General features: G+C 41.8%; 1 pseudogene; it reads right to left on the bottom strand.

Annotated features, from left to right (window-relative positions):
* Positions 1-6,400: 6,400 nt before the first annotated feature.
* On the bottom strand, positions 6,401-8,744 carry LOC148024195 (uncharacterized; annotated as a pseudogene).
* Between the last annotated feature and the right edge of the window lie 2,721 nt (positions 8,745-11,465).

Genomic DNA, 11,465 nt, shown 5'->3' with positions numbered 1-11,465 from the left:
TGGTGGTTCTCGAATCTAGGGTTTTTAGGGACCAAATGTTTGGTTTATGTCATCAAGCCAAAATACAAAAAGCAGAACATGCTGAGAGGGCTACACGGTGGTTGGAGATTGTAAGATGCTATTCTCCTCAAAGGAGCAGCCCATTACGCATAAGCAACAGTGGATCTAGTAACCTCAGTGTCACAAGCAGCCTTTTGAGTGCAAGTGGAAGTCTTGGTACTTCCCTTCTTCCAGTTAATCAACCCACTTCAAGTGGGGGTGTAGTTGTACCTACACAAACTCCTGTTGTCAATCCTGTTGTAGCCATGGCACAACCCATTGCAATTCCAATAGGTACACTGAATTTACCGGTATTAGGAGCACCTTTTTCCATTTTCCATGGGTTAGCAGAAGAAGATAGAGAAGCCTATGCCAAGAAACTAAAGCAAGTTTTTCGCAAACTTAATACTTATATCCCTATTCTAGTAGGTGCATAGTTGCAATATTTCCTACATTGATTGGATTTTAATATCCACATGCAGCTTAGTAGTGTCGCTTTAGTCGACATTGACATTTCTATTACCCAAGCAGAAGGAGTGGAGTCGCGCTTGCAAGCGGCTTATGCAACAATGATAAATTGGAATGGTAATAATTTGGTCTTGACCAATGGGAGTCAAGGTGATCCGATGTCAAATGCCAATGCAAGAGGGAGTATCATGCCGAATTTGCCTATGTTACCAGATCCTCCTAACATGACTATGCCTATGGCTAGTCAGACATGCCCACTAAGTGGTGGAAGCCAAACAATGAATTCTAATGTTGTTCCAGTAGGCAAGCGGCCAATTCCTAATTAAGTAGTTAGGCTGATGGGACGACAGATAGATGATCGGGGCTATGAGTCGAGTGCCTCTAATGTCCTAGGCAAAGTTAAGGACATGATGAAGCACTATACGAATGTGATTTTTGAACCATACAGACAAATAGCTGTGGATGTCAATTTTCTTAAGAAGCAGCAGAATTTGATAGGGAGTCAATGCCTTGAAGAGGGTGCCCCCTCAAGATTCAGCTATAAGTAGTGTGGTGGCCAACATTTTCCTAGGATTTGTTCGAATGTTAAATGCGATATTTGAGGAAAGTCTGGCCACTTAGTTGCTACCTATTGGAGTAAGATCAATTCTCTCCAACAAGGGAATAAACAACCAGGTCCAGTTAGCCATCGCGCACAAGGGAATAATCTCCGGCAAGATGAGGGACCAAGACAAATACTGCAACGAGGAAAGGCTATTATAGAGGAGTTGCCTCATGGCAGTGGAGTCAGCCTTATTGAGGCCGTACATGTCAATGATGCTGAAACTTATTATCTACAAGCCATAAAAAGAGGTCAAAAGATCAAAGCGGGTGACAAAGGAATTGTAAAACCTGTGAGGGAAGCCCTAAGCAAGATGCTAGGGAAAAGCGAGTCTTAAATCTTGATATGGAAGGTGGACCTTTAAGTCCTATTGTAAAGTTGATCCCGAGAAGGATAAAGGATTGCCAAGAAAGAAGGTAAAGGCTAAAAAAGAGGCACCAAAGCTGATTGAAAGACCAAAGGAGAGAATGGTTTGGCACGAGAAGAGAACTTTGGCTAACTACCACGACTTTGACCTAGCAAGTTCTTTTTGAAAGAAGTTAAACCAGACGTAAATCTCCTACAGATTAAACTATCTCCAAGAGTACACAAGGAATTCAAGAAAATCATGCGTATTGGGTATATTATAGAACCTTTGGGCATAGCTAGAGTGGGAGAAGATTGGTTCAATCATGTTGAAAAGCATCGCCCTAGGGTTCTAGCGTATGTGGATGGAATATTAGTGGAGCACGCTATTGTGGACACTGGATCCTCAGTCAATATCGTGAGTTCAGATTTGATGGGGAGAGGTTAGGTCTAGAGATCCAAAAAGACGGATCCACACTTCTTAGGATGGCTGATGATAGTCTAAGACAATCGGAAGGTTGTATCACTAAAGTCCACGTTATAGTTGCGAGCGTGGAATGCTATCTGGACTTTAGGGTGATAAGATTTGCAGGACGTCCTAGCTATCAAGTTTTGCTAGGTAGGCCATGGATTCTACGGACAGAGTGTCAAGTCAATATACCCCTCGTCGAGTGGTCGAGGTGCCCGTCGTGTAATAGTGGATGCTTACCGTGAGTCTCCTGAGAGTGAGAGAGCTCCATTATCCTCCACTAAACTAGAAACAATAGATGATCCATCTGGTAGTGAGACGTCATCAAGCGATGGATCTAAAGAAGAGTACACTACAAAGGATATTTATCAGATAACCTTGAATGAGGCGATAGAGCCTCAAGATCAAAAAAGAGATGCAGACGTTATTGAGTTGGACCTTGGCATGCCTAATGATTCGCGGCCAATCAAATTAGGTTTCATGCTCAGTTCGAAAGAGAGAGAGGACTATGTGTCCCTAATTCAAGAGTTCCGCAACATCTTTGCTTGGTGCTATGACAAACTTAAGGGTATTCCTCCTAGTCTGGCTGTGCATACCATTCCTGTAAAGAAAGGTACATGCACTGTACATTAGAAAGTAAGGTGTATGCCTTTTGAACTAAGGGACAGGTTGTTTGAAGAGCTTTAGAAGTTGCGGAAGGCGGGTTTGATCTTGCCAGTTCAGCATATTGAATGGTGTTCGTCAGTTGTGATTAGAAAGAAGAATAATAATCAAATCCATCTTTTTGTAGACTTTAGAGAGCTAAATAAACAAACTGTTAAAGATTTCTACCCATTTCCGTTTATTGACCAAATTTTGGATCAATTGGCAGGTAGGGAAATATATTCATTCATGGATTGCTTTGCAAAGTATAACCAAATGGCGATTGCTGAGCAAGACAAGTTGAAAAAGACATTTATCATTGTCTTCGGTACCTTTGCGTACCATGTGATGGCATTTGGGTTATGTAATGCACCTGGTTCGTGGCAAAGAATACCAGATAAGACCTCTAAAGGAGTTTAAAGTATTCATTGATGACCTGGGGGCAGCCACCGTAAGAGAAAGGCAATTGATTATTTTGCAAAAGTGTTTCGAGCATTGCAGAAAATTTTGCATAGCTCTCAACCTGCGGAAATGCGTCTTTGGAGTGCCTTATGGGCTATTGTTAGGCCATGTGGTCAGTTCTGTAGGGATTCCGACTGACCCTGAAAAAATCAAAGTCATAGTCGCCATGAGTCTGCCACATACTCCAAAGGAACTGCATAGCTTTTTGTCATTAGTAGGGTATTATCAGAGGTTTATCAATGCCCTGGGAGAAAGAACATTGTCACTAATGAACCTATTGTCCTTTAACTATCAATTTGCGTGGAGTGATGCTTGCAACGCATCTTTTGATGATGTGAAGCAGGAGCTTGCCAAAGCACCTGTTTAAAAAGCACCTAAAAGGGGCAAAAGGTTCTATATATTTTCAGCAGCAACCATGTATAGTATTAGCTGCTGCTTATCCCAAATTTGGGAGGAGAAGTGGTACCATTCGATAGCTTTTGCTAATCAGAATTTGGTTATATCGGAAATTAACTACACCTGTATGGAGAAGTTGTGCCTTGCGATGGTATTTGCGACCAAAAAGTTCATGCACTATATTGTTTATGAGAAGGTGGTTTTTTATACGAAGGCGGAAGGACTTCGATTATTGTTGAATAAGTTACAGTGGCGTGATCCTTTAGCAAAGTAATTAATCACTTTGCGGGAATTTGATTATGAGATTAAGAGCAAGCCACCGAAGCTACAAGGCATTGTCGAGTGTCTTGTGGATTTCGGAGAGCCAAAAGAGGTCTCAGCTGAAGGAAGTGATATGGAAACTTTGTTCAAGATTTATATGGCATCTATTCCCTCCTGGTATGCTACTACAAGGCACTATCTTTCTACAGGAGAAACTCAAGCTACTTTATCAAAATCGGAGAAGAGGAAAATCAAACAGCAGGCATTGAAGTTTTCCTTGATCACAGGAACACTATATTGGCATGGTGTTGATGATATCTATCGCTGATGTGTGATGCGTGACGAGGTTCCATTTATACTAGAAGAGTGCCATGACTCCGCTTGTGGAGGGCACTTTGTTGGGCGACTGACAGCACAGAAGGATTTAAGAGCTGGGTATTGGTGGCTTTCCATATTCCATGATTCATTTGATTATGTCAAGGGATGTGATACATGTCAAAGACATGACAATAGAGAGAATAGAAAGCGTCCACTTACGCGGATTATGGCTACCCTTCCATTTGAGAAGTGGGGCATCGATTTTGTGGGACCTATTACCCCATCGTCTACTACTCAAAAAAGATACATTATAGTAGCAACTGATTACTTTACAACGTGGTAAGAAGCACGGGTGACGAGTCAGGACAATGCAAAAGACACTGTCAGTTTCCTACTTGAGCAAATTATCTACCGTTTCGGTCCTCCAAAGGAAATAGTATAGGACCATGGAACCCATTTTTTGAACAAGGTAATTAAAAGCCTAACTGAAGCATGGAAAATTAAGCATAACAAGATGACCCCCTATAATCCGCAAGCAATTGGACAAGTTAAAAGTAGCAATAAGCAGCTGGTGGGTATCCTATCCAAAAAAGTCTCCGAAAAGAAGCAGAACTGGGATACGAAATTATATGTGGCAGTATGGGCATATAATACGACGTTCAAATGAGCCACTGGCCACACCCCATTTAAATAAGTTTATGGGGAGGAGTGTGTCTTGCCCTTAGAAATTGAGTTGTCAACCATTAGATTCGCAATCAATCATTCTTTGGGTGATGAAGATGCCATATTCAAGTGTTTTACGACTATAACCCACTTGGATGAACTTCAATTGCAACATTTGTTGCACGAGGAAGTGTCTAAGCATCGGATGAAGTGGTTGCATGATCTAAAAGTGAAGAAATATACCTTTAAGAAAGGCCAGTTAGCTCTATACTACAATGCGCATAGGGAGCTATATCCAGGAAATTTCGAACCTAGATGGAATGGCCCTTACAAGATAGTTTGGTAAGGTAAAAATAAGTCCACAGCTTTATTAGCTGATCTATAGGGAGTGGAATTTAAGAATAAGGTTAATCTTAATAAGATTAAACCTTATTATTTCTGAATATGCTAACGTGCTAAATGCATTGCAGGTTTATGTTGGGGTTGATTTGAGACCTACAGGAAAGCTTAAACTACTTGATGGGGTGGTTAATCCCTTATTTGGAGCACCCATATCTTGAGAAAATGATGGGACCTAAAATGGGCCGGCACTGGCTATGGCACTAGCCAGACCTCATGCTCATAACACACAAACACACCCTCACGGCCTCGCAGACCAGGAGCGTCTATCTTCTGCTCTAAAGGACAAACTACCATAAAGCCTAATCTATGTGTTTATAGTTTTATAGTTTTGTAGTCCAACGTTTCCCTTTCTATAAACTCCACAGAGGGAGAACCCATACACATTGGCAATGAATACTATGATAATCATATACATGGGAGGCAACCACTTGGTAGAAACACTGCGGCCCCACTATAGCTCTCCTACATCGCAGGGATTGGCCCCTTGATGCACTGCTCAACATATAGAACAAACGAACAATCTCCACTCTTCATTTCGAATCCAGGAGATATACCATGCTTCCTTTCCAAATAATCCCACAAGAAACGAACGTCTATCCTACGGCTCAGGATGCCTTGCCACACTCAACGTGGGTCATTGTCATAGAAAATAGGTGCTACGCATCCACGGTTTTTATTCCGATACCATGATCATCATGCACATGCAAAAGTGAATGATTCTAAGGTGCTCAAACATCATTTTAAAATCAGCAACGTTGTCGAAGGATTTGCCAAAGCAAAGCAAAGTCGTGTCTACAGAAGACCTTGACTAATTTCAGGATAGAAGATCAATCAGGTGGATAAGCAAGATGAGAAAATGATGCCAAGACTTTGTTTTATTTCTGCCAATAACAAATATAAGGTTGAATTCTACTGAGGTTATGGAAGAAAAAGAGGTCATGAGCACACAGAAATGGCTTCTCGCATTGACCACCACAGCAACTTTTGATTTGCATTCTTAAGACCTTTAAACGCTGCAAAAAAAATTACAAGCAATGCTGTTTTTTTTAAAAAAAAAACTCATGGGCGGAGCGCTTCCAGCTTCAAACTCTCCTGTGCTAGACGAAGGGATAAGATGCTCATCAATGATCATTAAGATGTCATTACAGATCTTCGAAAATTCTTCCTCTACTTTATGTCTGTACTCTTTGATCCGCTTTACATTCTGTTCATTGGATTTTGCTTCTTCTTTCTGTTCAATAGATGACTTTATCCGCCAAGAAGCTCTGCGTGCACCAATAACATTCTTGTAGCCCACTGAAAGTAGATTCCTCTCTTCTACAGTGAGCTCAACATCAAGTTTTCAGGGCTAATCCAAGCCGAATAGGATGAGTAGGTGGCAGATCTGTCACAGCTGTATTTGTAGCAGCCTGGTAAGCTTTAAGGGACTGATCTACAGCTTCTTTCCTTTCACTACCAGTCTTGAACTCTGCTAAATATCGGTAATAGTCACCTTTCATCATGTAGTAAAATACTGTGGATTCTCCTACAGGTCGAATGCTGGAAAATATTTTTAATTATCCTCATGATCCTCAGCATACTTCATACGAACACGTTCAAATACTTCTGAATCGGCATCAACATCCTGGGATAAAATAGGAGGTTTCCTCTCCAAAACTTGCCGCTTGCATATGAAGACAACTTCTGAGGACTCTTGTCTAGCACAGTTTGATACAGAAGGGAAGTTTTGCCACTGTGAGGAGGGCCTTCTCCATGAGATGTCGTTTTACAAAGGTACTTTTCCTTCTTATTTTCATCCTGGATTCATGTCCGTTTCCTTCGCTCTATAAATTCGCCCCTTTTAAGCACGATCATGGGTGCTTCAGGTGTCCTCCTCCTCGTCATTCTGAACACAGAGCTCGCCTCCTCCCATACCAGACGACGATCCTCCCTTTCTGTTTTTTTTCTCCTACCCCCCCAGAAAAACATTCGATTCTCTGTTTTCTTTTTTTCTTCAAGATCCTCCCACAATAGCCTCAGAAAAGAGGCCTTCTTCCAAATTTTGAGATGCCTTTGTAATCTTGTTTTCTTGGTATCTTAACACGTGGTTCAAAATTGATAAGCCTTTCAAAATAAACATGTATACAGCTCTTATCTAACATTTTGAAGGTGAGCCAAATTTCTCTTGCAATGTGCCTACCAGCGAGAGTAATGTGCTAAAGCTAGTTATCTTTTGCTGCCATTTGCCTGTTGCCACTGTTATTTCCAGGACTTTGTTCTTCACATCTAAAAGTCTACAACACTGCCTCCTTGGAACAGAGAACCAATGATCATTTAGTGGCTTGGCTGAAACTTGAATATGCTCCACTTCCTCGGGAGGAAGAACTCTGGAGAAGCAAAAAGACCTCCTTTTCCTCTCGTCAATGCTTGTATCTTGCTTATACCTACTCACAACCACCTCATTCTCTCCCATGACTATGTCTTCCAAGAAGAAAACAAATGGCCTGTTTTGTAGATTGACCTCAAGAACCTTCTTGTGTCCACGTCAAAATCAGTTCCACTATCTCTTGAATTCCAAGCCTTGAAGGTGATTTCTGGTCTTTGTAAATCCCTTGGAAGAAGGATGTAAGGATAGACTTGGACAGCATACCCTAGCGAGATTGAAATAGACAGTTTCTGAGCTCGGTTGTAGTAGATGCATTGTTGCAAGAAGCTGCTTGATTCTGTCCGCATAGATTTAGTAAGATGTTGCATAGCACCCAAGACATCAAACTTGGGAGAAACAAGATCCACCTCATCCAGATGGTAAATAGATAAGAAAGGAGCAGTTGAATGGGCTGACAGTAACTTGAAAGGATTACCATGTACATCAAACTGATGAAAACTAGGTTCTTTCGTCAGTGGTACACCTAGCTCCGTGGTGCAAGCATGTAGTCGGTCATCGCTCCCGAACAGAAAATGATATCTTTCCAAGCATTCATCCAGCATTTTGGATAAGGTCTGTGCGAGTAGGTAGCTGATAGCTATACCCCCGAATGGTTCTCTGATGGATTGCCTATGTAGTACATCTCCCAAAACTCCTGTGAGCTGTTGATCAAAACCTCCTTGTCTAGGTTGACTGACCACTTGGCAAGACATGCCAATTAGAGCATTATTGATAAGTTCCTCTTGCTCCAAACCCTCTTCCACGCAGAACAAAAGTATAAACACAACAACTAAATATGTACAAAGTATCAAATCCCACACACACAACTTTTGGGTGAATTTCACACCTCGAATGCGCAGCAATACGACAACGTGCTTATGCACAAACAGGCTTTTATGTTTATTCTCTAACGCGTTGCATTCAAACATCCCAACCCCCTACGTTTAGGTATTGCTTTCGTTGCATAGGTGTAGAGGTTCATTTTATCATGTTTTGATGTATAGAAAGCGGTAAATCACAAACTTTGACAAAGAGATAGGGAAAACTGAGGCTAAACCTCATGCTTTACCACTACCACACATCCACAAATAATTCTTATATTTTTCCTTATTTTTTCAAGATGTATTTCTATTTTTTCCCTTATTTTTTCCATTTTTTTGATTTATTTGGCAATAAAATATACTATTTTCTAGTTTTTCTTGTTCCAATCACTTCAGCATACTAACATTCAATTTATCTTCCATATTTCTCCCATGGGAATATCTTTTGCCCATCGGAAACGGAAAAACTACCATTTTGCCACTTAAAAACCGCATTTCGGGTTTGTGGGAATTAAATAAAGCATGTAAATCATTGCAAAACCAAAATTTTCTGATACACAACAATTACTCATGATGCAAACAGCCCACAAACAAATTTTCATCCAATAAGAATACAATTATCATCATAAACTATCAAAAATCCTTCATTTTTTTCATAAAAATGGTCATACTGTGTTTTTACGTAACCCGAGACGCCTTGAATGATTGCATAACCAGCAGATGGAGCCTCCATTGCTCTCAATCCAATGCTATACTTCAATCTTCAGCATCTCCATCAATTTCCATCACCATTTCCTTCATTCTCCTTCCTTGATTCCTCCATCAAGATGGCACACATGAACAACCCATAGAGAAGAGAGAGAGGGAGGAGAGAGAATGACTAGAATCTTTTCTCTTCATTCAGTCCATCATTCCACACGGGAAGGGCAGCGATAGAACCAGCCAAGAGGGAGAAGTTGGCCCCCAATGTCAGCTGCATAGGGTCTTCACAGCCAGGAATCTCCATCCATCATCCATGAGGCGCAATTTTCGGCCGTGCAGTTCACGCCATCTTCGCACGTTTTTTTGCTCCACAAAATGTTGTATGAAATGTTGGGGGGTTAAAATTCCCCAAAGGGCACCCCCCTCTTGTCCAAGGTTTGGTCCACCTTTTCATATCTTGCCCACTTTGTGGCCTTTTCCCTGTCCGGGCTCCCGATTTGAGCATTGAAAATTCCTGGGCGTCCGGCTTGATATCCCCCACTATCTGGCAACTCCTAGCATCCCGCACGGCAGTCTGAAAAATTATCAAAAATCTGCAAGTGTCGCTCGGGCGCCTTGTAAAAGCTATCTTTCACTTGGTGCTTAAAATCGTCCTAGCTGCAACTGCCGCCTTCGATGTTCAATAGTTTTTCCCAAAATTCTGAATTTTTTGGCAAATTTGAGGCACATCCTGGGCTCAAAACTCCGCTCTCATTGGCGACCATGGGATAGGGCAACTCAGCCCGTCGAATCCCACAACAGATCTGCACAAAACAACCAAAGAAAGCATCAAGCTGATACAAAATAGATACATACTAAAACACAGTAAAATGCTCACCCTACCCCCTGACAAAACCAAGGCATGAAATCCACAAGGAGTAGGCCTAGCATAATCTGATAGAAGGTCCGAAGCTACTTACTAACCGACTGCTCCAACAGGGCCAAACTAAAAAGAACTATCAAAGAAGTCGCCCTAAGTGGTGGTCTGAACTACCTTCCTAACTAAGGACAACACAACCAAGAGCTCCTCCTAGGTGAGGACTCCTATAGCCTGATCAAGAAGTATTTTCTTTTAGCACATTTCTTCTTTTAGGTTTTTTTATTTTTCCATACTCGAGCATGTAAAAAGGAGGGAGCTGAGCGTAGTGACCCAAGGAGAACAGGGCATCGGCCTTAGGTCCTGTCTCGGTACCCAAGAACCTACCAAGCCCTCGTGAGGCGACACTTAATCCTTTTCTGATGCTCACTTTTATTTTCGCTCCAACCTTCCTTACTTTCTTCTTTTCTAGCGAGACGCCACCCCTAGGAAGACAAGGCATCGGCCCCGGGTATGACTCATCCCCAGGAACCTACCAGGCCTCCATAAGGCGATGATCAACTGCTTATAAATTTTCCTTTCTTTGCTTTTCTATTTTTATAGGGGATTAGAACCCCTTTTTACACACCTTTATATATATTTAGTTTCTTTGGGATATTTAGGATTTTTGTTTCTCTCTATCATCATCATTTTCATGCGGCATGCTTCTCTAACTGCCTCACAACTAACAAGAACTCCTAGAACGGCTTCCTAGTAGGCTAGCAGAATAGGGTTACTAGAACTGCCCTCTAAAATAGGTCTTTCGGTGCCTGGCAATGTCTTTGCAGGAGGCAACGACTACTCAGACCTCCCTCAGACATACCTAACCTAAACCTAGGACTCCATGCCTTGGACGCTGAGAGCGGAATTCAGGTGACGGGAAGTGCTTAAAAATAGCTAAAAATTATGAATATCAAGGGAAAAATATTCAATGTCAAAGGCAGCGGCTCGATCTAGGACGATTTTAAGCGTCAAAGTGCTTTAAAGGTGCCCGAGAGACACTTGTTGATTTTTCATAATTTCTCAGACAGTCCTGCGGGTTGGCAAGAGTTACTGGCCAATGCGGGATGCCAAGCCGGACGCCCAGGATTTTTCAGAGCTCAATTCGAAGTCCGGACGGGGAAATGGCCACAAAATGGTCAAGATATGAAAAGGTGGACACTTGGGAGGCCAAATTTGAGCATGCCTTTTGAGTTTGGACCCCCCCCCCCCAAAAAAAAAATTTATGCACTTTATGAAGCAAAAAAAGTGGAGAGAGAATGAAGAGGGATGAAAAAACATGATCGTGATCAACAGAGGGCGCCGTTTTTTTCGCCATGGATGGAGAGAGGGCATCATTGTTGAGATATCGAGCTCCACTCGTGATACGCCAGGGTGACCGTTGTGCATTTATGTCACCGACGTGTTAGTTGCAGATGCGGTTGGTACACCGCCCATGAATAATAGCTACATGATAGCTATCCTTATCTACTCTAGTTCGTGGCTCAGTTAGTATGCCACCTTAGTTAGTTGAGTTTGGTTTGAGACCCATATCTATTTTCTTGTATTAGAGTTCTTTTGGCTTACACAACTAAGAA

The sequence above is a fragment of the Lygodium microphyllum genome, chromosome 15 (genome assembly GCF_053477565.2).
Source record: "Lygodium microphyllum isolate KBCC chromosome 15, Lygodium_microphyllum_v1.1.10, whole genome shotgun sequence".
Lineage (NCBI taxonomy): Eukaryota > Viridiplantae > Streptophyta > Polypodiopsida > Schizaeales > Lygodiaceae > Lygodium > Lygodium microphyllum.
This window is presented reverse-complemented; position numbering and strand designations above follow the sequence as displayed.